Source organism: Lathyrus oleraceus, chromosome 3, assembly GCF_024323335.1.
Source record: "Lathyrus oleraceus cultivar Zhongwan6 chromosome 3, CAAS_Psat_ZW6_1.0, whole genome shotgun sequence".
Taxonomy (NCBI): domain Eukaryota; kingdom Viridiplantae; phylum Streptophyta; class Magnoliopsida; order Fabales; family Fabaceae; genus Lathyrus; species Lathyrus oleraceus.
Window position 1 is genome coordinate 356,015,602 of NC_066581.1, and position 25,186 is coordinate 356,040,787.

Below are 25,186 nucleotides of genomic sequence, written 5' to 3' on the forward strand. Positions count from 1 at the left end.
TAATGTACATAATAATAACAAAAACCCTAAAAGACATTTGTGTGGACTGTTGGATTTGCTTTGAGACATTGGACTTAGAATTAGGCAACACTCCCTATGCAAAAGTACTTGGCCAATGTCAACTTTCATGAAACCAAGTGCTTGTGATTTGAAACTTCATCTGAAGCAAGTATTGTGATCCCATCTGAGTTCATCTGCTACATGATCTTATTGAAGCTGTTACTTTGAACTTATGCCTAATGTCTATCTCTGATTTCATCTGATACATGGGAGTCATGAAGAAGATCATGAAGTTGCTAAGCTTGGATGTGGCTATCTTTATTTGATGCCTTACTCTTCATCTTGCTATTTATGTATTGATATTTCTTGATTCTAAAGTCCAAGGGAAATTTGGGTTTCTATATGACATTCTTGTCTATTGGATTGCAGCCCATTGGTCAGATCTTTTCAAATCTTAACTTTTAAATTTTTGCTTAGGATTAGAGTCTCCATCTCTTCCCCACTTCTTTAATTTTAAATCTCTCCCTCCTTTTAAAACCTTCTTTGCTTGTGTTTTCTAAACTTAGAACATATTGCAAATTTAGAAACTTTGGCCTTATGCATTGAATTTTTAAACTCTTTTCTTAATCAAACTTGTAAATGAACTTAACCATACTTGACTTAAAATTTCAAAGGACAAAAAGAACTAACACTCACTCAAACCTTTTTAGGCCCTTTGTGCCTTTGTTAAACTTAAATTTTTGTTAAAAGAAATGCATCCACTTTGAAATTGTTACCACGAACTACGGGGTTTTGATCCCTCATTTTTGTGTTGGTACGTAGGCACAAGTCCGAAGGTCTTATCAAACAAAAATATATAATTAATGAATTAATTTCTCATTCCTCCACTCTATTTATTGCAAACATCATTTTATACCAAAACACATATGCGCACAAGAAAGAGCTCCCTAGGAGTACCTAGGACACTTTGGATGCTAACACATTCCTTCTGTGTAACCAACCCCCTTACCTGTAATCTCTGATTTTATTAGTTTTGATTTGAAAACTTCTTATTTTTGCATTTTGTTCGCACTTTTCCCTTTTCCCTTGGAAACAATAAAAGCGTGGTGGCGACTCTGGTTTTATTGACGTTAAGTTTATCCATAGCTTAATGGTCATGAATTTACCGCTACAACATATCCTCGATAAAGAACATCATTAAGAGTTTGAAAACTCAACCCTCAATATGTAATAGTCAACATTGTCATAAGATGTTGCACAATCATCCAACTCAATAATTTGTTGTTATCCATTGAATCTTAGGTTAAGGTTTATTAACTTCATATTGGGTTGCTACCATTGTCAGAACCCTTATTCTAGGAGTTTTAATCTCATACCTCTCAAGGTAGTCTTTAGTAAGTCTCTAGCTAGTGGTTTAGTAAACAAATCAGCTAAATTATAGCTTGTTCGTATATATGTCAGCGAAATAATTTCATCCTTAATTAATTTTCTCACGAAAGAATGTCTAAGACCTATGTGCCTAAACTTTTCATTATATACATCACTGAATTCTCTTGATAGGGTGGCTTGACTATCACAATGTATAAATACTTTCAAAATATTATCTTTAGTCAACGAAACATCCAAAAGAAGGTTCCTTAACCATTCAGCTTCTTGACCAGCGGAAACAAGATCCACAAACATTGATTCCATGGTCGAAAGAGTAATACATGTTTGTTTCTTGTTCTTCAAAGAAATTGCACCTCCAGTCAATGTACATATCCACCCTGTTGTAGATTTATAATCTCCAACTCGCATTGGTATATCACTCTTGTATGGCAGAAAACCTACCATAATGAAGGCCGAGATTTTTAGTCTTTAAGAGGTAACCAAAAATCCTAGTTATGACCTTCCAATGTTCACCATTTGAATTACTAGTAAATCTATGCATCTTACTAATTGCAAATGCTATGTCAGCTCTAGTACATTGCATTAAATACATTAGACATCCAATTGCATTTGCATATTCCAATTAGCAGACAAAACCCCTTCTTTGCCAAGCCATAACTAGTGGCCTGCTACGACCACCCGTATCACCGGCTACGGGCCGTAGCAGGCAGGCGTGTGATTTTTTGAAACTTTCTTTTTTCGTCCATATTTGGAAATTATTGGTGATTCTACTTATATTCAAACCTAATCTTATTATCCTTAAAAATATAACTAATTATGGGAATATGTAAAAGGGGTATTTTTCTATCTAAGCTAGTTTTTTTATCACATTTGAAGGGGACTTATTCTTGGACGACAAAAATACAGAGACAAATATTGAAGAACACATAAGCTTTGGTGATCATAATTGTTATTAGACCAAAACTTTTTTTTTTCGGTTTGAGTTTTAGTGAAAAATCATTTTGAAATTAAGTAAAAAAATCAAAATCAACTTTTTTTTAAATTGACCTTCAAAATCGAAACTAAAAACTAAATATATTTTATATTTCGAGACAAAAGTAGTATTAGGTATTACAAAACCAACAATATTATAATATAAAATGTCATTAGATAAATTTAAAGAATTCATTTACTTACTACATCAATAATAATATAATATTATTGAAGTTAATAAATATTATTACAATTTTAATAGAAACAATAATAATTAAAAAAGTTTATACTATAACTAATTTTCTTATCTTTCTTTATTTTCTAAAGACATTATATATTTTTGAAAAGAATCTATTATTTGCAAAGTCAGTAATACTCTAATATGAAATGTTATAGAATAAATTTAGAGTCGGGTTGGTGCTTAAATTTAATACACTTTTTGCAAATGAGTTGGATAAAGATTAGATATAATAGAGATAAAATATGATAATGAATAGAATAATATATGATAGTTATATGATTTACATATCATATCATATGTTTTTGGTTCATTCATGAAACAAATTATTATAAGATTATTTTATCGGAGAAGGCAAACGACCATGTTCACTTTATTTAAGTCTGTTCCATAAAAGTCCGCAAAAATAGGATAGAGAGGGACATATATAGTTAAGGATTTGAGCCTAAAACTTATACCCATTCTGCGAAAAAGTGAGGGCAGAGCGGAGAAAATATGCGGAAACTATACCTTTGAAGTTTAAAAATGTAAAAATTTATGAAAACATCCGCGTCCGCAACAAACCACAAAAAAATGGGGTGGGATGAGGCGAACACATTACAGAGTGAGAATCTAAACCCTTGGTCCACCCGCACTAAAATCCGGGAAAAACAGATATGCCGAATTGGTTGTATCCGTTTTCCAACCCTTATATTTTACAATATTATATGTTTAAGATCCACTTTATAATGATATCATATAATATATATTACTATCTTATTTTATTCATTTCTTACCATGTCCATACAACATAATACACAGTACATACTCATAACCTCTTTTACAAATCCCATGTAACAACTTACAAAATTTACAATTAACATAATATATTAGCATCCACAAACTTCTCAAATTTCTCACTCATTCTAACAAACTTCTCAAATTTCTCACTCATTCTGAACTTCACATAGACTAGACATTTTTTCATCACTCATCTCACTCAATTTTCCCTTATACTCTAACGGAATTTTCACATACATTACATTTTTACAGACTCGAAACTAAACCAAATTGATTATTATAAATCCCAAGAGAAATGAGAAGAGGGGGTAGCCACCAATTGCACAAGTTCAGAGCTACAATTAATACACCATTACACAATAGTCTCATTAAAACCTTGCTACTATCAATTCATCGTTTGAGTATCAACCTCTCCACCATAGAGCTTCACGCTCTGCCTCCATCATCATCATTAGCTTGAGCCAACATCACATCACCATCACTTCCACTTTTTGTTTACTCTCATTGCTAGTCCAAACTCCCAAATAGCAACAAAAATGAGAGAATTGAGATGAATTAGGAAAGCTCATAAAAGAGGAGAAAAGAACTGGAAACAAGCGGAAAAGAGTCAAAACCATGCTTACCTGATCAAATCGAACTCGTCGGAAAAGTGCTTAAGGTCACCATAAATTGGGAATTTTTTATGGAAAATTCATCCAGTCACTGGAGAATTCAACGGCACCCTCAATCTCGCCGAAAAAATCACCGGATTTTGGAAATTTCCAAAGCTTTCATTGGCCTTTTTTATTTGTTTTTTCGCTTGTTTTCTCTAAGATCTTTGTTTCTGCATGTGTTTAGAACCTTTATCCCATGCTTCTCATGAATAAAACCTGCAAATCAAGCCAAACATGGATCATTTGATATTTAGGGTTTAAGTTTGTTCTTGAATGTTCATATGTATTTTTTGTTGGTGCAAAGGTAGAATGAATGGAAATATTCTATTAAGAGAATGACGGCTACAAAACATGATAAAAGTTACAATGATTGCCACCCTATTTATAAGCTAAAACTAGGGTTACTAGAATAGGATAAAATACTAAAATACCCTCTAACAAACTTAGGGGCTAAGAAAATAGTACAACTAATAAATATGAATTACTTCTAATACCATCCCTTAATTCATATTCCATTAAAACTTGTAACACCAATTCCATCCCTTAATCTGAGAAATTGGTCAGTCTTGATAACTTTCGTCAGAACATCTGCCAACTGTTTCTGAGTGCTGCAGTGTACAACTTCTAACACTCCCCTCTAAACTTGATGTCTCAGAAAATGATACTTGGTCTCAATGTGCTTGCTTCTCCCATGCAACACTGGGTTTCTGGCAAGATTGATTGTAGACTTGTTGTCAATCATCAGCTTCAGAGGTTTGTTTACTTTAATCTTCAGATCCTGCAATAGATTCAGAATCCACACAGCTTGGCATGCAGTAACAGCACCTGCAATGTATTCAGCTTCACAAGTTGACAACGCCACAACAGGTTGCTTCTTGGAACACCAAGAAATGGGACCTCCCAGAAATTTGAATAAGTACCCAGATGTACTTCTTCTGTCAACTCTGTCTCCACACCAATCAGAATCTGAGTAACTCAGAAGTTCTGACTCATCCTTTCTTCCAGAAGGAAATAATACTCCATACTTCAGAGTTCCCTTGATATACCTCAGAATCCTGACAGCAACTTGGTAATGGGACCACTTAGGTTTACTCATGAACCTACTAACCATCCCAACTGAATAGCAAATATCAGGTCTGGTATTGCACAAATACCTCAGAGAACCAACCAACTGTTTGAAGGTTGTAGCGTCCACATCCTTTCCATCAGAGTCAGAATCCAGTTTCTGATTTGTATCAGAAGGTGTGACAGCAATCTTACAATTCTTCAGATTAAATCTCTTCAGAAGTTCTAATTCATACTTGAGCTGATGCAAAATAATACCTTTCTCAGAGTATCTGAACTCCATCCCTAGAAAGTATGTCATTTTGCCTAGATCAGTCATTTCGAATTCATTCATCAGAACTTTCTTGAACTTGGCTATCTCCTGTTCAGAACTTCCAGTCAGCAGTATATCATCAACATATAAACATACCAGAGTCATATTTCCTTCAGAAGTATGCAGAACATAGACACCGTACTCCATCTCACATTTCTGAAAGCCTTGCTTCTTGAAAAATGAATCAATCTTCTGATTCCAAGCTCTGGGCGCTTGTTTCAATCCATATAGAGCTTTGTATAATCTGTACACCATCCCTTCCTGATTCTTTTTCACAAATCTAGGAGGTTGTGACACGTAAACTTCTTCTTCTAATGGATCGTTCAGAAATGCAGATTTTACATCTAAATGCATCAGAGGCCAATTCCTGTTAGCAGCTATTGCAATCACCATTCTGATTGTTTCATGTCTTGCTACAGGTGCAAACACTTCAGAGTAATCCAGCCCAGGTTTCTGTAGAAATCCTCTGGCTACCAACCTTGCTTTGTGTTTGCCAATTGAACCATCTGGCTTTAACTTCTGCTTGAAAACCCATCTGACGTTGATGGCTTTCTTGTCTTTTGGAAGTTCTGTCAGCTTCCAAGTCTTGTTTCTCTCTATAGCATCAAGTTCTTCTTTCATGGCCTTCAGCCAGAGCTTCTGCTTAAGAGCCTCTTCTGTACTTATAGGTTCAGAGTCTACTAACATGGCACACTGAATAACTTCTCCTTCAGAGTCTACTTCAGTGTCTTGCAGCATGTCAAATTCTGCATATCTTCTGGGGATGTTTCTGATTCTTTGTGGTCTCTGAACTTGTTCAGAGTCTTGAGCTTCAGAGTTTCTAGCTTCAGATGGTTGACTTCCTCCAGAGCTTTGACCATCTTCAGGGGCTGGCATATTTCCAGAGTCTGAATTGCCACAAGAATCTGGATTACCATCAGAGTCTAGTTCATTAGAGTCTGGATCATCAGAGTCACCTTCATCTTCTGAGTCTTCTCCAGAGTCAGAATCACTATCAGAATCAGAATCAACGTCAGAGTTTACTCCAACTTCAGAAATTCTTAACTCTGACCTTTCTTCATAAGTTCTAACATCAGAATCAGATTGAGACTTATCCCAATTCCAAAATTCTGATTCCTTCACAATCACATCTCTGCTGAGTTCAATTTTGTTGGTTTCTGGACAATAGAGCTTGTAAGCACCTGTACTGTGGTACCCTATCAGAATCATCACTTTGCTTCTATCATCCAGCTTCTGTCTTCTGACTTCTGGAACATGTTTATAGCAAACAGAACCAAACACCTTCAGATGACTAACACTTTGCTTATCTCCAGTCCACTTCTGTATTGGAACTATTTCCTTCAACTTCTTCGTAGGACATCGGTTGAGTACATACGTTGCAGTGGCAACAGCTTCTCCCTAGAGCTTCTGAGGAAGTTTCTTCTCCTTTAGCATGCTTCTCACCATATCAAGCAAAGTGCGGTTTCTTCTTTCAGCAAGACCATTGTGTTGAGGGGTATAAGGAGCAGTAACCTCATGCTCAATTCCATTCTCCTCACAGAACTTCTGGAACTCTTTGGAGTTATACTCACCTCCACCGTCAGTTCTAAGAATCTTCAACTTCTTACCACTCTGATTCTCAGCCTTCATTCTGAATTTCTTGAATTCATCAAACACCTCGTGTTTAAACTTAATAAGGGATACCCATGTCATTCTTGTGAATTCATCAACAAATAACACAAAGTATTTATTCCCTCCAATCGATGCTACTGGAAATGGACCACACACATCAGAATGTACAACTCCCAAGGCATGTTTTGCTCTTGGAGCAGTTTCTGACGCAAATGGCAATCATGGTTGTTTTCCTTCCATGCAAACTTTGCATGACTTTTCAGGCTTCTTAATTGCAGGAATTTCATGTACCAACTTCTTTGAATTCAGATGTTTTAAGCTTCTGAAATTCAAATGACCAAATCTTCTGTGCCACAACTCACTCTCCTTCTCAGCACTTGTTGCACTAAGACATTCTGAGTCTGCAGTTCTAACATTCACCTTGAATGTTCTATTCCTTCCCTATTCTGACTCCATAATCAATTTCTGATTGTAGTCATACAGCTTCAGAAGATTGTCCTTCATGGTAACTGAAAAACCTTTCTCAATTAGTTGTCCCACACTCATCAGATTGCTTCTGATGCCAGGTACATACCATACGTTCTGAATCAATGTTGTTTTCCCATTGTTCAGAATCACTCTGACATTTCCCATACCTTCTGCATTAAGATATTTGTCATCAGCACATATGATCTTTGTCCTCTTTTCAGAGTCAAAGTCAACCAGCCATTTCTTGTTTCCAATAAGATGATTTGAACAGCCAGTGTCCATATACCACCAGTCTATTAGATCCATATCATCATATTCAGAGGCCATCAATAGCACAGATTCGTCATCAGAACTTCTGGCTATATTTGCTTCTTCTGATTTTCTCTCCTTGTTTGACCAACAGTCTCTAGCAAAGTGACCAAACTTCTTACAACAGTAACATTGGATCTTCTTCTTGTCATACTTTTCTTTTCCCTTTTGAGCATTCTTTTGTCTATCAGAGGTTGAGCTTTCTGACTTCTGACCACCATCAGATCTTCTCCTGGCTTCTGACTGCTTTTGATACCTCCTATCAGAAGTTGCTTTCAGAGCCTGCTGCTCTACTTCCCTTTCAGAAGTTCTCTCAGTCAAACGCAACTCTTGCGCTTCTAGACTGCTCTGCAGCTCTTCAATTCTCATGGTGCTCAGATCTTTGGAATGTTCTATTGCTACCACAATGTAATCAAATTGAGAGGTAAGGGATCTCAATACCTTCTCCATGATTGTTTCTTCAGAAAGAGTTTCTCCACACGCTTTCATCTCATTAGTGATCAAAATCACTCTGGAGATGTATTCAGAAACTTTCTCATTATTCTTCATGTTGAGATTCTCATATTGCTTTCTCAAGGACTGAAGCTTCACCTTCTTCACTGATGCGTCACCACCATAACATCTAACCAGTGTGTCCCACGCAGCCTTTGCTGTCGTTGAATCTGCAATCTTCTCAAACACATTTACATCAACACATTGATGAATGAAGAACAATGCTTTCTGATCCTTCTTCCTTACTTCCTTCTGCGCATTTTTCTGTTCATCCGTCGCATCTGCTGCTACCGGAACATAACCATCAGTGACAAGATCTAGAACATCTTGAGCACCGAGCAGTACACGCATTTGGATCATCCAACCATTCCAGTTTTTACCGTCAAATACTGGAAGTTTGGTGTTCATGTTGCCGTTTCCGTTCATCTTTCTACCTTGCACAGTACACTCAGATTTCTCACACAGTGTTTCCCAACCCACAGAATTAAAATTCTGATCAGATTTTGTTCAAGATTCAACACGAATCTAAGAATCAAAATCAAACACACAAGACCTCACGTTCACTCGTGTTTCCCGTGTTTCCCAATGAATCCGAACCGGAGCTCTAGATACCAATTGTTGGTGCAAAGGTAGAATGAATGGAAATATTCTATTAAGAGAATGACTGCTACAAAACATGATAAAAGTTACAATGATTGCCACCCTATTTATAAGCTAAAACTAGGGTTACTAGAATAGGATAAAATACTAAAATACCCTCTAACAAACTTAGGGGCTAAGAAAATAGTACAACTAATAAATATGAATTACTTCTAATATTTTTCATATTTGGTTTGATTGTTTGATTTTGTTTGGATGTGTGCTTGAGAAACCGAGAAGGGTTTGTTATCATTCTTGTGGATTGATGTTCATGAGAGTAGCCGAGAAACGAGAGAGAAGGTGAGGAGATGATGTTGGTGTTATTTGTTTTTGAGCATGGTAGAGAGACCGAGAAACAAGTGCGAGGGAGATTAGAGAGCTTGAGGAGAAACTTTGGATTTCTTGTTTGTTTTTACGTCAGTTGAAGAGAGAGAGAAGATGAATGGGTTTGAGAGAAAGAAAGTGTGTGTCTTATTTTTCTGATTTTGACCACCTGCAATTTTGACTAAAGAATTAATTAAAAAATGATTTAGAATGGAAGGTGGTGGTCGAGTCCCACTCTCCCCATCCATTTTGGTCTTTTTTTATGGTTTATGTTAATACTTGTTGAGTTTGGCCTTTGGGCCCATGATTGGCAAACCCTTTCATGAGCCATACCCCCTTGCATGTTATCTTATATGTTTTTTTGTTATCGGGCTTTAGGCCCATCTCCCTCTTAAAGGCCCTTTCCTTTTACTAAATGACACCCGATGTCTGCTTGTCGCACCCCACTTCACTTGTTTGTTTATTTTATTTCTCTTATTATCATTTGGTTGTCTAATAAACTTTTTAATCATACTATTAAACTAACAATAAAAAATCAAGAAAAATTTACTAATAATTCAAACTTTCAATAAAATCAAGATTACTTTTCATCAAAATAAAAAATATTTTCAAGTCAATTTCAAACAAAATACAAATCAAGTACTTCATCAAATATTTTGCAAACTTACACAAAACACTTCAAAAATCTTTTCTGCAATTAAATAAGATGAAAAATAACTACTTAGACTCTTGCCTCTCTTTTTTCACAAGTACATGGATATCTGTTGTATAATTAGTTTTTACGAATTAAGAGAGAAAAGTTCATATTATTCAGTAGAATATAGAAGTTGAATGGTCTAGAAAGGGTGTTAAATAAACAAATCCTTAAAAACCAATTTAAAATTTTTTCAGAAAAAAATAAGAGTTTAATAAAATAGTTTAGCAGGAAAAAAATGGTATAACATATACGAATTGTGATTGGAATGATTAAAATTATTAACATGATTATTAGAGAATATAAAGTGGATTAAGAGTGATTAACAAACCAACTATCAATACAATAATTATACCAACCTCAAACACACGAGATGTCTAATTTAGTTTTAATTATTTATTAAGAAATCAAAAAATAATAAAAACTTGTAATTGTGATCGACGCAAAGATTATCTAGTGATTCAGTCCAACACAAACCTACGTTTATGCACAAAATTCCCTATAAACAGACAAAGCCTATTAACATGAAATTTTATAAAAACTATACAAATAACTAAACACGCAAATCTATACAAAAAATGCACATGTTGTATATATTGTATCTTGCGTATGGTTAACACATGAGAAAAAACATTATGTAATTGTTCTTGTGTTTTATGTGTTTATCCATTTCATTACGATTTTATATGATATATATTACTTAAATCAATTTTTAGTATAAGAAAATTTATGTTTAAATATATTGAATAACTAATTTATCTCGTCCATGTATAATTCAAATATATTGATTATTTAAATTATAAAATTAACCTTCTAATAAAATAACATATATTTTTTAAAATTAACTTAGCATAATTTTTAAATTTAATAAATAAATTTGATAAAGATATAAAAGTTCATGAAACAAGTTTTGATATTAATAATATTACTTTAAACCAGGATTTCCCGTGTCCATCTATCCGCTTCTGTAAATACCTATGTGTGTGAAAATATAAGTTGTAATATTATTTTTATTGAATATTAATTTTATTTTTTAATTATTTATAAATTATTAAAAATATGATAAAATGAAAAATACATAAACTTCCATATAACCATTGTTAAGAAAATGATGTTAAAGATTTTGAATAAAAACTAAAAAGGGTATATTTGAAAATATATGCTACACCAAAATCATTAAAGATTTTGAATAAAAACTAAAAAGAATATATTTGAAGACATATGCTACACCAAAATCATATTTTCCCTTTATATTTTGTTATAGATAAAAAAATTATTTAAAAAAACATAAGTCAGTAAAATTCATTATATATGTTAGATATGTCATATTAAAATATGTTATAAATTATGTGTAAATGACAAAAACTACCATTGCAAAATAATTGTATGTAATTTTTTTAGAATCTTAATTTTATTTTGTAAATTTTTAATGTTTTTTTGATAACTTTACTATTTACTTTATTTTTAAATATTTTAATTTCTATAAACTTATTATTTTTATTATTATTATTATTACTAGCGTCTAAATGGAGTCACTCATGTCCGTTTATCCGTTTTTTTAAATATACACATGCGTCAAAATATTAACTTAATTTTTATTTGATTTTAATTTATATCATTTAATAGATTATTATTATCATTATTATTATTAATATTATTATTAATATTATTATTATTATTATTATTATTATTATTATATTTTAAAGTCAAATGTATTTTTTCTACATTTTATTTATGTTATATTATATGATTTTATATTTTTGAGATTTAAGTTATATTTTATAGAGACAAATCAACAATTTTTGTTCATTATATTTTTTTTTATTTCTAATCCAATTTAAATTTAGAATATTAATTTAAATTATAGAAACAAAATATTGTTTTTTGAACAAATCATATATATATATTGTTTCTTTAATTTAAATTACTATTTTATCATCTGGTGATGTCATATGGTACTAAATATTTGATATATTTTATGGTGGTATTTTGATTTTGTGTCTTATACTATCTACCAAACTTTCTCTTAAAAAAATCTGTTTAATTTAGTTTTATTTACTACATCCAATAATACTATATATTTGTACTTTTTTTTATGTATTTATCTTAAGTTTATATATATATATATATATATATATATATATATATATATATATATATATATATATATATATATATATATATATAAAACGTTGAATATTCAATGTTCATCATTCTAAAAGTAATTTCCTTAAATATAATATTCGTTTATTTTATATTTATCTAACATGTTTTCTTTATAATAACCATGTTAGTCTTGCATCAATAGCACAAAAATAAAGTACAAAGTGAGAGTCTACCTTATGGCTTCTTATCAATCTCGAGTTTGGTGGATTTTGTTCGTTGCTTTTGTTTTGTTTTCAGGTAACAAGAACATGTTATTTTTATGTCTTCTTGTTTCATTTTTCTAATATTAATTAATCATGAACATGTTATTGTCATAATTTGAAATCATAGTTTATTGGATTCCTTAAACTTTATTCTTGTTCCAGGATTCACAACCAGTATTGATCCTCCAGGATATAAGTGCAATAAGGAATGCACAACTGATGAAGCATGCAATAAGTTTTGCATGTTTTTTGGCCATAAAAGTGGTTCATGTCTAGATCCCCCACCTAAGCGTTGTTGCTGTCATACCTAATATTATTGTACTCTTCCATACATCTTAATGAATAAAATGCATATGAATTGTTGGAAGGTTTTTAAAACCCAATTGTCTTCCTTCTGAAATCCATAAAAGCTATTAGTGTTAGATAAATCGGGAAAGTTGAATGAATTCAGATCTAAATCGTGATTGGTGTTATTTTCTTTAAAAGTATTTGAAGCACTTTTTTTATAGTTTTAGAGTATGAACAAAAGAATATCCAGAAAATATGTTTGGAATACAACACTATTTCAACATAGGTTTGCAATGGTTCGTCTATGGATACATTATGCACAACTTCAAGAAGTGTTACATATTTCAAATTCGAAATTCAAATTCTAAGAATGACCTAAACCATGAGTAATAATTAAAATTAAGCCGTTGCATGGCGGCCGCAGCCCGCCGGAGCGCCACATATAACGCCGTGAGTAGCCCGATTGCTTCAATGTGTCGTGCCTAAGTGCTCAATTGTCCCCTACAAGCCATCACTAGCACCTCTATGTGCACGCCCTCGGACCCGGCCTGAAGCCGACGAGGGGTTTTTTGGATGATACATGTGACACAATGTTTGGGACCACCACATTTGTTCATGTGGGATTTTATCATCTTTAACTCCTTTGTTGAGTTTAATATTTTTAAGTCTTTATAAATGTTTTTAAAGTGAGCATCACTTTCTACGTGAGACTTTTGGAAATGCATTTATTGTCATTAACTCAATTGCACACTTCTTGTCATATTGGAACATTCCAATGGGAATTAATCATCCATAATTTTCAACAATCCCCCACTTGTTCTAATAATTACAAGATCAATTTCGGAAAAGAGAAACAAAGAATGTTAATACAATTAAGTATCTTTTGACTTGAACTTAACCTTAGTATGGGTAGCGCAAAGTCTAATCATAATGTTAGGCATCAATGCTTTGAACCGTTATCCCTTGTGATTATACCAGTGTTACCTTACACACACTCTTTAATGGTTCTTCGTCTGCATCTCTCGCCTAGCACTATTTATGGCCATATATTTTTCTTGTTTTCTAGAATTTTTCATGAGAGAAACTCCAACTCTCACTTTGAGACAACACCATCTCGAAGTTCATATAGGTGAAGTTTATTTTGTATCTATTTCTTAAGATACATATCCTCGATAAATAACTTCATTAAGAATTTGAAAACTCAACCCTCAATATGTAATAGTCAATATTTTCACAAGATGTTGCACAATCATCCAACTCAACAATTTGTTGTTACCGATTGAATCCTAGGTTAAGGTTTATTAACTTCAGATTGGGTTGCTACCGTTGTCAAAATCCTATTTCCAGGTGTTTTTATCTCATAACTCTCAAGGTAGTCTTTACTAAGTCTCTAGTCAGTGGCTTAGTAAATAGATCAGCTAAATTATAGTTTGTTCGTATATATGTCAGTTAAATGATTTTATCCTTAATTAATTTTCTCATGAAATAATGTCTAAGACCTATGTGTCTAGTGTAATACCCCATATCCCCTTAAATACTCAAATTCCTATTAATTAAGATCAATTGAGTTAATATGCGCTCTAAAAGTTACCAGTTGGGACAAATAGAGTAAATAGTGAATTCAGATTTCCTTAATTAATATTAATTGGGACTGACCTTTTATTATTTGGGACATTTTGGTAACACTAATAAGGGGTCAATAGCTCTAGTAGAACAAATATTACAAGTATAGGGTCACTTGGGATATTTTTTACTATCGATAACCTTTTTCTAACCACATGTTTCTTGTGGCAAATGATGACCACATGTTTTTATCTCTCACCCAACTACCCTTGTACCGCAACTTCATTTTCTCTATGTATTAGACAAACTAGAGAGAAAGAAGAAGAGGAAAAACAAGCTAGTGGAGAGAATAAGAAGAAGAAAAGCTTTGAGAAATCAAAGGCTTGGAATCATCACCATCATCTTCATATCATCATCTCATCCTCAACAACTTCTCCTCTTCTATTTCTTGAGGTGGGTTCTAGTTAGAAACCCTAATATTTATAGAGATTAGAGTTGTAGAATCATAGATTAACTATAAGAATCCATGCTATATGATGCTTGTTTTCTCTTGATTATGTTGATTTCCATGAACAAGTGTTTTGATATACTCTTCAGGATTACTGTAACTAAATGATTAATTATGCTTGAGGTTATGAACCTGAAACCCATAACATATATATGTATATAGGCATGTCTTATGATGGATTTTGTTTGAAAAAGAAGTGTATTTAAATGTTAGAAAAGAAACAAGTTATGCAGGTGGAAATCCAAGTGTTACAGAAAAGATTTTTGAGAATATGGCAGGGACCAATCGATTGGTCCTGGACTTTTCCTCCAAGCCAATATATTGGACACACTCTCAAAATGGGGAAATATGAGATTTTGCTGAGAACCAATCGATTGACACACTCCTACAATCGATTGCACAAACTTTATGTTTATGAAAAACTGGAAAATTTCAGGTGCCAATCGATTGACACTGAGGATCAATCGATTGATCCTCTGTATTCTTTGAAAAATAGAAATGTGAGAGGAACCAATCGATAGGATTCCCTAACCAATCGTTTGGCTTATGCCAAACACTTCAAAATTCATTTCTTTGATGTTTCTAAATGCATTTCATCAACCATTAATCAATTGTGATGTTATACTTGAATTGAATCAATGTTTAATGTGAGAATTATATAATGAATCTAGTGAGTTAACCTAGTGATCAATTTAGGTAATAAGTTAGACTTATAACTTAGATAACACTAGAAGGAGACATTCATTCGTACGGAACTTATATGGAGGTCATGAAGGAATGGTTGCCATAGTTGAGAGTGAGACGCTTTGTATGGAACTGTAAGAACAAAAATTGTTCTACAACAGATTCCATGATTTTGATGATAACAAAGGATGAAACCAAAAATGGCACCCTAACGAAAAGTTTCTAAGTGTGCAGGGTTCTAAGGAAAGAAGGAAGAGATCTGATGGCGTCATCAGATACAGAATCATATCAGATACAAATTATCAGAAGACCAGAAGTAGAAGCACGTTCAAGAAAGTCTAACTCTGAGCAAAACAGCAAAATATCAGAAGCATCTGAACAAGAAGTACGCTCTAGAAGTTCTGACTCTGAACAACGGTATGTCAAACTCCAGAAGCTCTCAGCGCTATCTGAAGAAACCATCAGAACTCAAAAAAGAGATCAACACCAGAAGTTAGATAGCAAGATTCCAAGATTCCCAGAAACATGAAAACTCTGATCATGGATTTCCTAATAAAGAAAGAGTAACGTTAACTTCAAATAAAGGCTTGGAAATGGATTTCCTAATACAGAAAGAGACGTTAACTCCAAATTCAAATGAAAAGGAACTATATTTGGAAAGAAGTCATTCGAGGAGAAAAAGTAGTGTTGGCAAGAAGCTATATAAGTTATGGCATTAATTCAAATTATTGGCCATCAATTTCAACGACTACTTCACTCCTATATAAAGGACTGCAACCAACATTGAGAAATATAGAGAAAATATACTGAAACATCAACACACATAAAAACGTTTTATTCTCTCAATCTTCACGAAGCTTTTGCTTAGAACGTGAAACACTTTTTGTTCTTACTGTTGTAATATTTGCTTATCTTAGAAGCACTCTAGATTACATAAGTCTTTATCTTTGTTGTATTTCCTCAAGTGACTCTGCGCAGTCTGTATACTTGAGAGGACTAAGAGATCTTTCTCTTAGACGTTGTTTGTAATCAATCTTTCAAGATTAGTGGATTAAGTCCTTGTTGAAGGCGAAATCACCTTGGCCGGGTGGACTGGAGTAGCTTTGTGTTATAAGCGAACCAGTATAAATTCCTTGTGTGGTTTTTATTTTAAAAAGTGCTTATTTTCCAAAACAATTCAAACCCCCCTTTCTTGTTTTTCTCACCTTCAATTGGTATCAGAGCTCCGGCTCTGTTATTGATTTTCTAATCAAACACTTAACAGTGTAGAGAGATCCAGAACGAGAAAAACTATGGCCCACACAAATGAAAAGGATAGTTACAATGCTAAGCCTCATGTCTTTGATGGAGAGAAATTCGATTACTGGAAAGATAGAATTGAAAGTTTCTTTCTAGGCTATGATGCTGATCTCTGGGACATTGTCATAGATGGATACAAACCTCCTGTCACAGAGGATGGAGCTGAAGTTCCCAGAAGTAAGATGTCAGATGATCAGAAGCGAGTTTTCAAAAATCATCACAAGGCCAGAACCATACTCCTCAATGCTATATCTTACAACGAGTATGAAAAGATCACCAACAGAGAAACAGCCAAAGACATACTTGACTCTCTGAGGATGACTCATGAAGGAAACTCTCAGGTCAAAGAGACAAAGGCTCTGGCGCTTATCCAGAAATATGAAGCCTTCAAAATGGAAGATGACGAAGCCATAGAGGTAATGTTCTCTAGATTCCAAACTCTTGTTGCAGGTCTCAAAGTTCTAGACAAAGGGTACACAACTGCAGACCACGTCAAAAAGATAGTCAGAAGCTTGCCAAAGAAGTGGAGACCCATGGTCACTGCTCTGAAGCTGTCTAAGGATCTGAACAATATCAGTCTTGAAGAGCTGGTCAGTTCTCTCAGAAGCCATGAGATAGAACTAGAGGAAGATGAACCTCAGAAGAAGAACAAGTCTGTAGCATTAAAATCCAGATCTGAAAGACGCAAATCTGACAGAACCAAAGCCTTCCAGGCAGAAACTGAAGATGCTGATGACTCTGAACCAGAAGATTCTGATGATGAAGAAGAATTGTCCCTCCTGACCAGAAGAGTTAAACAACTCTGGAAAAAGAGGAACAACAACTTCAGAAGACCAAGACCCAGAGGGGATCGATCAGAATCAACCTCAAAAGGTAAAACTAACAAATATATTACTTGTTATGAATGTAAAGAAACAGGTCACTACAGGAATGAATGCCCCAAGCTAAAGAAAGACAACTCTAGAAAAGAAAGCTTCAAGAAAAATACCTTCAGGACAAAGAAAGGATTAATGGCTACCTGGGATGATAGTGAATTTGGCTCATCAGAATCTGACTCTGATGAACAGGCAAATGTGGCATTTATGGCTACCACATCCAGAAGCAACTCAGATGAAGAATCTGAAGAGGTATTTTCTGAACTCTCTCGATCTGATCTAGAATCATGCTTGTCAGAAACTCTTAGCTCATATCAGAAATTAAAACAAAAGTTTAAAAATATAAAAGGTTGTCTTGAAGCAAAATTTGAAGAATGTGGCAAACTTGAGATGACAATTCTAAAACGAGAGGATGAAATCAGATCCTTAACATTACAAAGAGATGCAGCGAATAAAAAACGTTTAGAACTGGAAGAAGTGTTATCTCAAACTCCACAGACTTCAAATGCAATAATTTATAAATACGAAGAAGCCTTTCAAGAATTTCTGAAAAATGGGATAGGAAGGAGTGTCATGGCATCCATGATTTATGGAGTCAGTCAGAACAATAAAAAGGGAATTGGGTATGATTCTAAGGAAGATAAAATTTCTACTGGTGACCAACTTAAATCTCCGTTTTCATATCACTATACGCACACACAAGAACAAAAATTTGAAAATGCTAGAAAACCCAAAGTTATAAGAAACTTTGGGAAAACTAATCAAAGAGGACCCAAGAGATTCTGGGTACCAAAAGATAAGATTGTTTATGTTGCAGATATCCTATGCAGCAAAGTTCAGACACCAGTCATGGTACCTGGACTCTGGATGCTCGCGACACATGACGGGAAGAAAGTCTATGTTCCAAAGCCTGGAACTTAAAGATGCTGGATTCGTAGGCTTCGGAGGAGATCAGAAAGGAAGGATCAGAGGCTCCGGAACTATTGGTAATGGCACTCTTCCCTCTATATCTGATGTTCTTTACGTAGAAGGATTAATGCATAACTTGTTATCCATAAGTCAATTAAGTGATAACGGTTATGACGTGATCTTTAATCAAAAAACATGTAAAGCCATAAATCAAAACAATGGTTCAGTCCTATTCACAGGCAAGAGGAAAAAAACATTTATAAAATCAATCTTTTTGATTTAAAAGAACAAAATGTTAAATGTCTGATGACTGTTCACAAAGAGCAATGGGTGTGGCATAGACGCTTGGGCCACATTAGCATGAGGAAACTTTCTCAGCTAAATAAACTCGAGTTAGTCAGAGGCCTACCTAAACTAAAGTTTTCTTCAGATACTCTATGTGAGGCATGTCAGAAAGGAAAATTTTCAAAAACGTCTTTCAAAAAGAAAAATGTTGTTTCTACCTCTAAGCCTCTGGAACTCCTCCACATTGACTTATTTGGTCCTGTGAAAACATCATCAGTCAATGGAAAGAAGTATGGACTAGTCATTGTTGATGATTACAGCTGCTGGACATGGGTGAAATTCCTAAAGCACAAGAGTGAGTCTCACTCTGTATTCACTAGTTTTTGCTCCAAAGTGCAAAAAGAATTTGACTCTAAAATTATTAGAGTCAGAAGTGATCATGGTGGGGAATTTGAAAACAAAGATTTTGAGGAATTATTTGACTCTAATGGAATATCCCATGATTTCTCCTGCCCTAGAACTCCACAACAAAATGGAGTTGTAGAGAGGAAGAATAGGACACTCCAAGAGATGGCCAGAACCATGATCAATGAAACTAATGTGGCAAAGCACTTTTGGGCAGAAGCTGTAAATACAGCGTGTTACATTCAGAACAGAATCTCTATAAGACCTATTCTGGAAAAGACTCCCTATGAACTGTGTAAAGGAAGAAAACCAAACATTTCATATTTTCATCCTTTTGGATGTTCTTGCTTTATCTTAAACACTAAAGAACATCTGAACAAGTTCGATTCCAAAGCACAGAAAGGTATTATGTTAGGATACTCAGAACGCTCTAAAGGCTACAGAGTATACAACACAGAAACCAAAATTGTGGAAGAATCAATTCATGTCAGATTTGATGATAAGCTTGACCCTGAAAAGTCAAAGCTAGTTGAAAATTTTGCAGATTTAGAAATCACTCTTGCAGAATCTGATAAAACTCCAGAAGCAACTGTCACTCAGAACTCTGAAGAAATTAAATCCCCAGAAATCCCAAAGAAAGTTAAAAGTCGTATCAACGTATCTGAAGATTTGATTCTGGGAAACAAGGACGAACCTGTCAGAACCAGATCTACCTTCAGGACTTTTGAAGATACTCCTCTAGGACTAGTGTCTCTGATTGAGCCTACGTCCTGTGATGAAGCACTTCAAGATAACGGCTGGGTTTCAGCCATGCAAGAAGAATTAGATCAATTCACAAAGAATGATGTCTGGGATCTTGTTCCAAAGCCCAGAGGCACTCACGTTATTGGAACCAGATGGGTATTCAGAAACAAGCTGAATGAGAAAGGAGAAGTCGTCAGAAATAAAGCTCGACTGGTAGCTCAAGGTTATAGTCAACAAGAAGGTATTGACTATAATGAAACCTTTGCTCCAGTCGCAAGGTTAGAATCTATTCGTCTTCTTGTATCTTTTGCTATAAACCACTCTATCAAATTATATCAAATGGATGTCAAGAGTGCATTCCTTAATGGTTATATTTCAAAAGAAGTGTATGTCAACCAACCTCCAGGTTTTGATAATCCAAATTTTCCAGAACATGTTTTTAAACTTAAAAAATCTTTATATGGACTTAAACAAGCTCCCAGAGCTTGGTATGAACGTTTAAGCAATTTTCTTCTGGAACACAATTTTATCAGAGGGAAAGTTGACTCCACACTCTTCTGTAAGAACCTTAACAATGATCTCATGATATGCCAGATATACGTTGATGATATTATTTTTGGTTCAGTTAACGCCTCTGTTTGTCAAGAATTCTCTGAGTTAATGCAGGCAGAATTTGAAATGAGCTTAATGCAAGAACTAAAGTTCTTTCTGGGAATTCAAATTAACCAAACTTCAGAAGTTACATACGTTCATCAAAGCAAATACATTAAAGATGTTCTAAATAAATTTGATATGGCAGACTGCAACTCTGCAAAAACTCCCATGCATCCGACATGCATTCTTGAAAAGGAAGAAGTAAGCAAAAAGGTTTGTCAGAAGCTCTATCGAGGTATGATAGGCTCTCTTCTCTATCTGACTGCTACTCGTCCTGATATTCTCTTTAGTGTCTGTCTCTATGCCAGATTCCAATCAGATCCTAGAGAATCTCATTTAACAGCAGTTAAGAGAATTCTCAAGTATCTGAAAGGAACTCCTAACCTGGGCCTGATGTATGAGAAAACATCAGAGTATAGACTTTCTGGTTACTGTGATGCAGATTATGCAGGAGATAGACTAGAACGAAAAAGCACATCTGGAAATTGCCAGCTTCTGGGAAACAATCTGATATCCTGGGCCAGCAAGAGACAGTCAACTATTGCTCTATCTACTGCAGAAGCAGAATATATCTCAGCATCACTGTGCACAACTCAGATGCTCTGGATGAAGAATCAGTTAGAAGATCTGCAAATCTTCGAGAGTAACATTCCTATCTTCTGTGATAATACTGCTGCCATTTGTCTAAGTAAGAATCCCATTCTACACTCCAGAGCTAAGAACATTGAAATAAAACATCATTTTATCAGAGACTATGTTCAGAAAGGGATAGTAACATTGAAGTTCATTGATACAGATCATCAATGGGAAGATATATTTACTAAGCCTTTAGCTGAAGATAGATTTCTTTTTATCTTAGAAAATCTGAACATTCAAAATTGCCCTGAATAAATTGTGCCTCTGAAGATGTAAAATGAGACTCTAACATAAACAAACAAGTTTCTGTCTCTGACTCTGATACTTCTACCAAGTTAAGAAGATATCTGAGTTAGAAATCTCCAAGAACCAATCCTTTGGTATTCCTGAAGATCAGATACATCAAAACACGTGGAGCACTTAGCGTCTAACCTTGGAACTTCTAGACAGCTGTCCAGAAGAAATTCAAAGGCCAGACTGTAGCACCTCAAATTTGCACCTATCATTGTACATACATTCTCATATTAGGTCATAACATTAACATGGTCCACTGCATAGCATTGCATTGTCCCTTTGCCTCAAGTGCAAGCCAGTCAGGAGAATTAGGTCAAACTGGTCAGGAGATCAGTCAATCAAGCAAGTCAGTGCAATTTTCATTGAGCCAAGGCCCTAGGGTTGGTCCAACATGTTCACATGACTTGGGGATCCATTTGAAGTGTTTTGGCCAAGGATTGGATGCTCAGAAGTCATCAGTCAATGCACAGTCAGTCAGAAACCCTAAAAAGTCAAACTTGGTCAACTGTGACTGATTTTTATGGTTTTGATGGTTGGATTTGGTTTGAGAGGGCTTATTCATGTCCATATAGGCCTCATATAACATATCAAACATCATCATGGAAGAATTTGAAGCCAGACAAGAAATTTCCAAAAATAGAAACTGGACCTGTAACTGAAACTTGCCAAAAATGGAAACTTCTTGAGCCTAAACTTACATCATGATCCAAGCTTCAAATGAATTTTTTGCCCAACATGAAAGTTGAAGATCTTGTTCTCCCATTTCCAAAAAGTCCAAGAACTCTCAATTCCCATGTATGGTTGGCAAGTTATGATCAATTCATTTTCAAAAATTCTTGAACTTCAAAAGGCCATATCTCTCAAACCATTTGGCCAATTTGGGTGGGGTTTTTTCCAACAAGTCACATTTGACCTCCTCTTTCCAAAAATGTAACCATCATGCACCAAAACCTTATGGATCAAAATGGCATTTTTGAACTATCAAGATTTATTTTCAAGTGAGGTGAAAAAGTGAAGTTTCAAATTAACCATTCCCAACCAATTTTGCCATTCAAATATGTTCAGATATGTTGTTTATGACTTGTTGCCAAGCCCATTTTCGTGCTCTTGCCATTACACCTCACCATGTGAACCAAAGTGGCCATTTAGCAAAATGCTTCATTAACTAAATTGTGTTTAGCTCTCACTAATCCAACTTAAAACAGCAAATATATATCATTTTTTCTGCTCAAAGGAAGCCCTAGCAGCCTCCTAACATCACAGAAAAACCACTCTTCTCTCAAATCACATTTTTGGCATTTGGAATTTTTCTTGAGAAGTTGTCAAAGAACTCGAGCCTGTCTTGCTTGCTCCACCATCCATCACCTTTGTTGAGCTTATTTCAAGCTTCATTTCACATCTGTAGCAGCATTTCATGGACTGTTTTCTTCAAGCTCCATTAATGGCAGAAGTTGATTAGAGCCATCCCAAGCTATCTCGAGCCAAACCCTCTTCATCATTCATCATTTGAAGGACTTTGGAGCACCTGTTTCAGCAAGGCATCACCAAACAACCACTGTTTTTCCATTTGCTTCAGAATCAAGTAAGATTCCGACTTCTTTTTTTCTCTAAATCATGCCATGCCATGTGTACATCTCCTTGCCCTGGTCACATTGAGCTTTGAATGGTTGAAAATGGTTGAGTAGTTTAGGAGAAATCTAGGTTTTAAGTTGGATGTTGAAATATGTTTTTACTCGATTCTTAATGCTTGGCTTGTTTTAATGAAAATGAGTGATGGATTTGTAATGCTGGATGTTTGCTGATCATGATAGTGTATTCAATTGCATTTTCTGGGCGTTTTGATTTTTTCACGAATTGGGGAAGATGAATGTTGTTCACTATACACTATAAACCCTAGAATGCATGAATCCCCAGATTTTTTCCTTTCTTCACGTGCCTTGCATGCCACTGTAGCGCATCAACCAATCAGCTTATTTCATTTCATTGTCCAAAATGCAGCGTATGGATTAGTGGATCCGGTATTTACTAAATTGCCATTCAGCGTGCCTTTGTCCCATTAAAATAATGTTGTTTTTTCATGTTATTTCATTTTTGATGCACCAACTTGTAAAAATCATAAGTTCATCATGCTTGATCCAATTTCCATGGGATTTTTTGCATTTGATTCATCATGACCTCTAGTATTTTATCACATTTTTTCCAGAATTTTTGGATGGTTGGTTTTTAATTGGCATTAGGGATTGTGACATGTATCCATATCTTGTACCTTTTACCAAATCCTTTGTGAAATAGTGACACTTTATCCTATGGCCCTGAAATTTTTTGTACACAAACTAGATACATCCATGGTGATTTTGGTATAGAGTTCATGATTTTATCTTCTCTGGTCATTGAGTTATGATTTTTTGAAGTAGGGTGTGACAATTTGTGTCACACCATTGATGTGCAACTTGATGATTTTCATAGCCATGCTTCTTGACCTCAAAATGGATTGAATTTTTGCATGATTGAGCTTGTGTATGTCTAGTTTACATGTGATTTTTTGTGGATTTGTTTATGGCATTTTCCAATTGATTGAAATTTTTCTCCCCTGTTGGGTCTTATGTTGACTTTTTGTGACACTTGTTCCCATTTGTTTGGTCCCATTCATTTATCATATGCCATCCCTGATTTATGATTTTTTCAAGTTGATGTATGTTTGGTTGACTTCTTTGAGCATGTTCAAAATTGCCTTGCCTTTCTGATTTTCATTGACTATCTTCTACTTGTCCAAATGAGATGAAATTTGACATGCTTACCATTCTGTGGGTTGTGATTGATCATGATTTATTTGATGATTTTTGGAAATGTTTGAGATTGCTTTTAATTCAAGTCTTGCTGTTGACTTCTATGAGCTTCTAAATGCCATGCCTTGACTTCTTTTGTTCATGAAATGATGATAATGATTGATATGAATGTGAGACCAATTGGGTTTGTTTCTTGATTGTTTGAACATGATTTTGGACACTTTCCATTTGCTGTTCTGACTTTCTCATTCTCTTTTGACCCTAGGTTTGTCCTAGTGGTCCTGTTACTCACATTTGAGTTCATGTTTTTAGGTTGACCAACAATTATCCAATGAGACCAATACAAATTGGTTGTGTTAGCTTGTTTATCATGACTAATCCATTTGTTTTGTAGGTTGCTTGGCTCACATGCCTTGAGCCTTGTGCATTGCACACTTAGCTTGTTTGTGTTGACTGGTTGACATCTATTTCCTTTTGCCTTAATTTTGAAGTTGTATACTAATGTCTGTTTGACTATTTCAGGTACTTTTAGTTGCCCAGTTCCTTGTGAACTTTTGCTTTGCTTTGCTTGAATAAGCAATTTGCATTGAGGTATACTTCTAATCTTCATGTAGTCTGGAAGACCTGGCCTGTTACTTGGCCAGGCAACTGTCTGAAGTCCTCCTTAAGAGGCAATGTTTGTGGATGTTTAATTTTGTCCCTGTACATATTCAAAGACCTCCTAAGTGAAGAGGCAATTGGCAGAATCCAAGGGATATGCAACCTATCCCCTGCTATTCTGTGTGTCATCTGCTTTGCTCACACCACTGTGTTGATGCATTGCAGATACAAACCCAAGATCTTGTACAATTGTACAGTTGAGTCAGTATCCAATGTGTAGAAGGGTTCCTACCTTCTGAACCCACACATTCTTGTCTTAAGCTCTCCCAGGCCAGGGATA

General features: G+C 34.7%; 1 long non-coding RNA gene across 1 annotated transcript; it reads left to right on the forward strand.

Annotated features, from left to right (window-relative positions):
• The first annotated feature begins 12,151 nt into the window (after window positions 1-12,151).
• LOC127127644 (uncharacterized) lies at window positions 12,152-12,789 on the forward strand. Its single transcript, XR_007805389.1, has 2 exons — window positions 12,152-12,350; window positions 12,479-12,789. It is a non-coding gene; the product is annotated as an uncharacterized LOC127127644 (long non-coding RNA).
• Window positions 12,790-25,186: the final 12,397 nt, after the last annotated feature.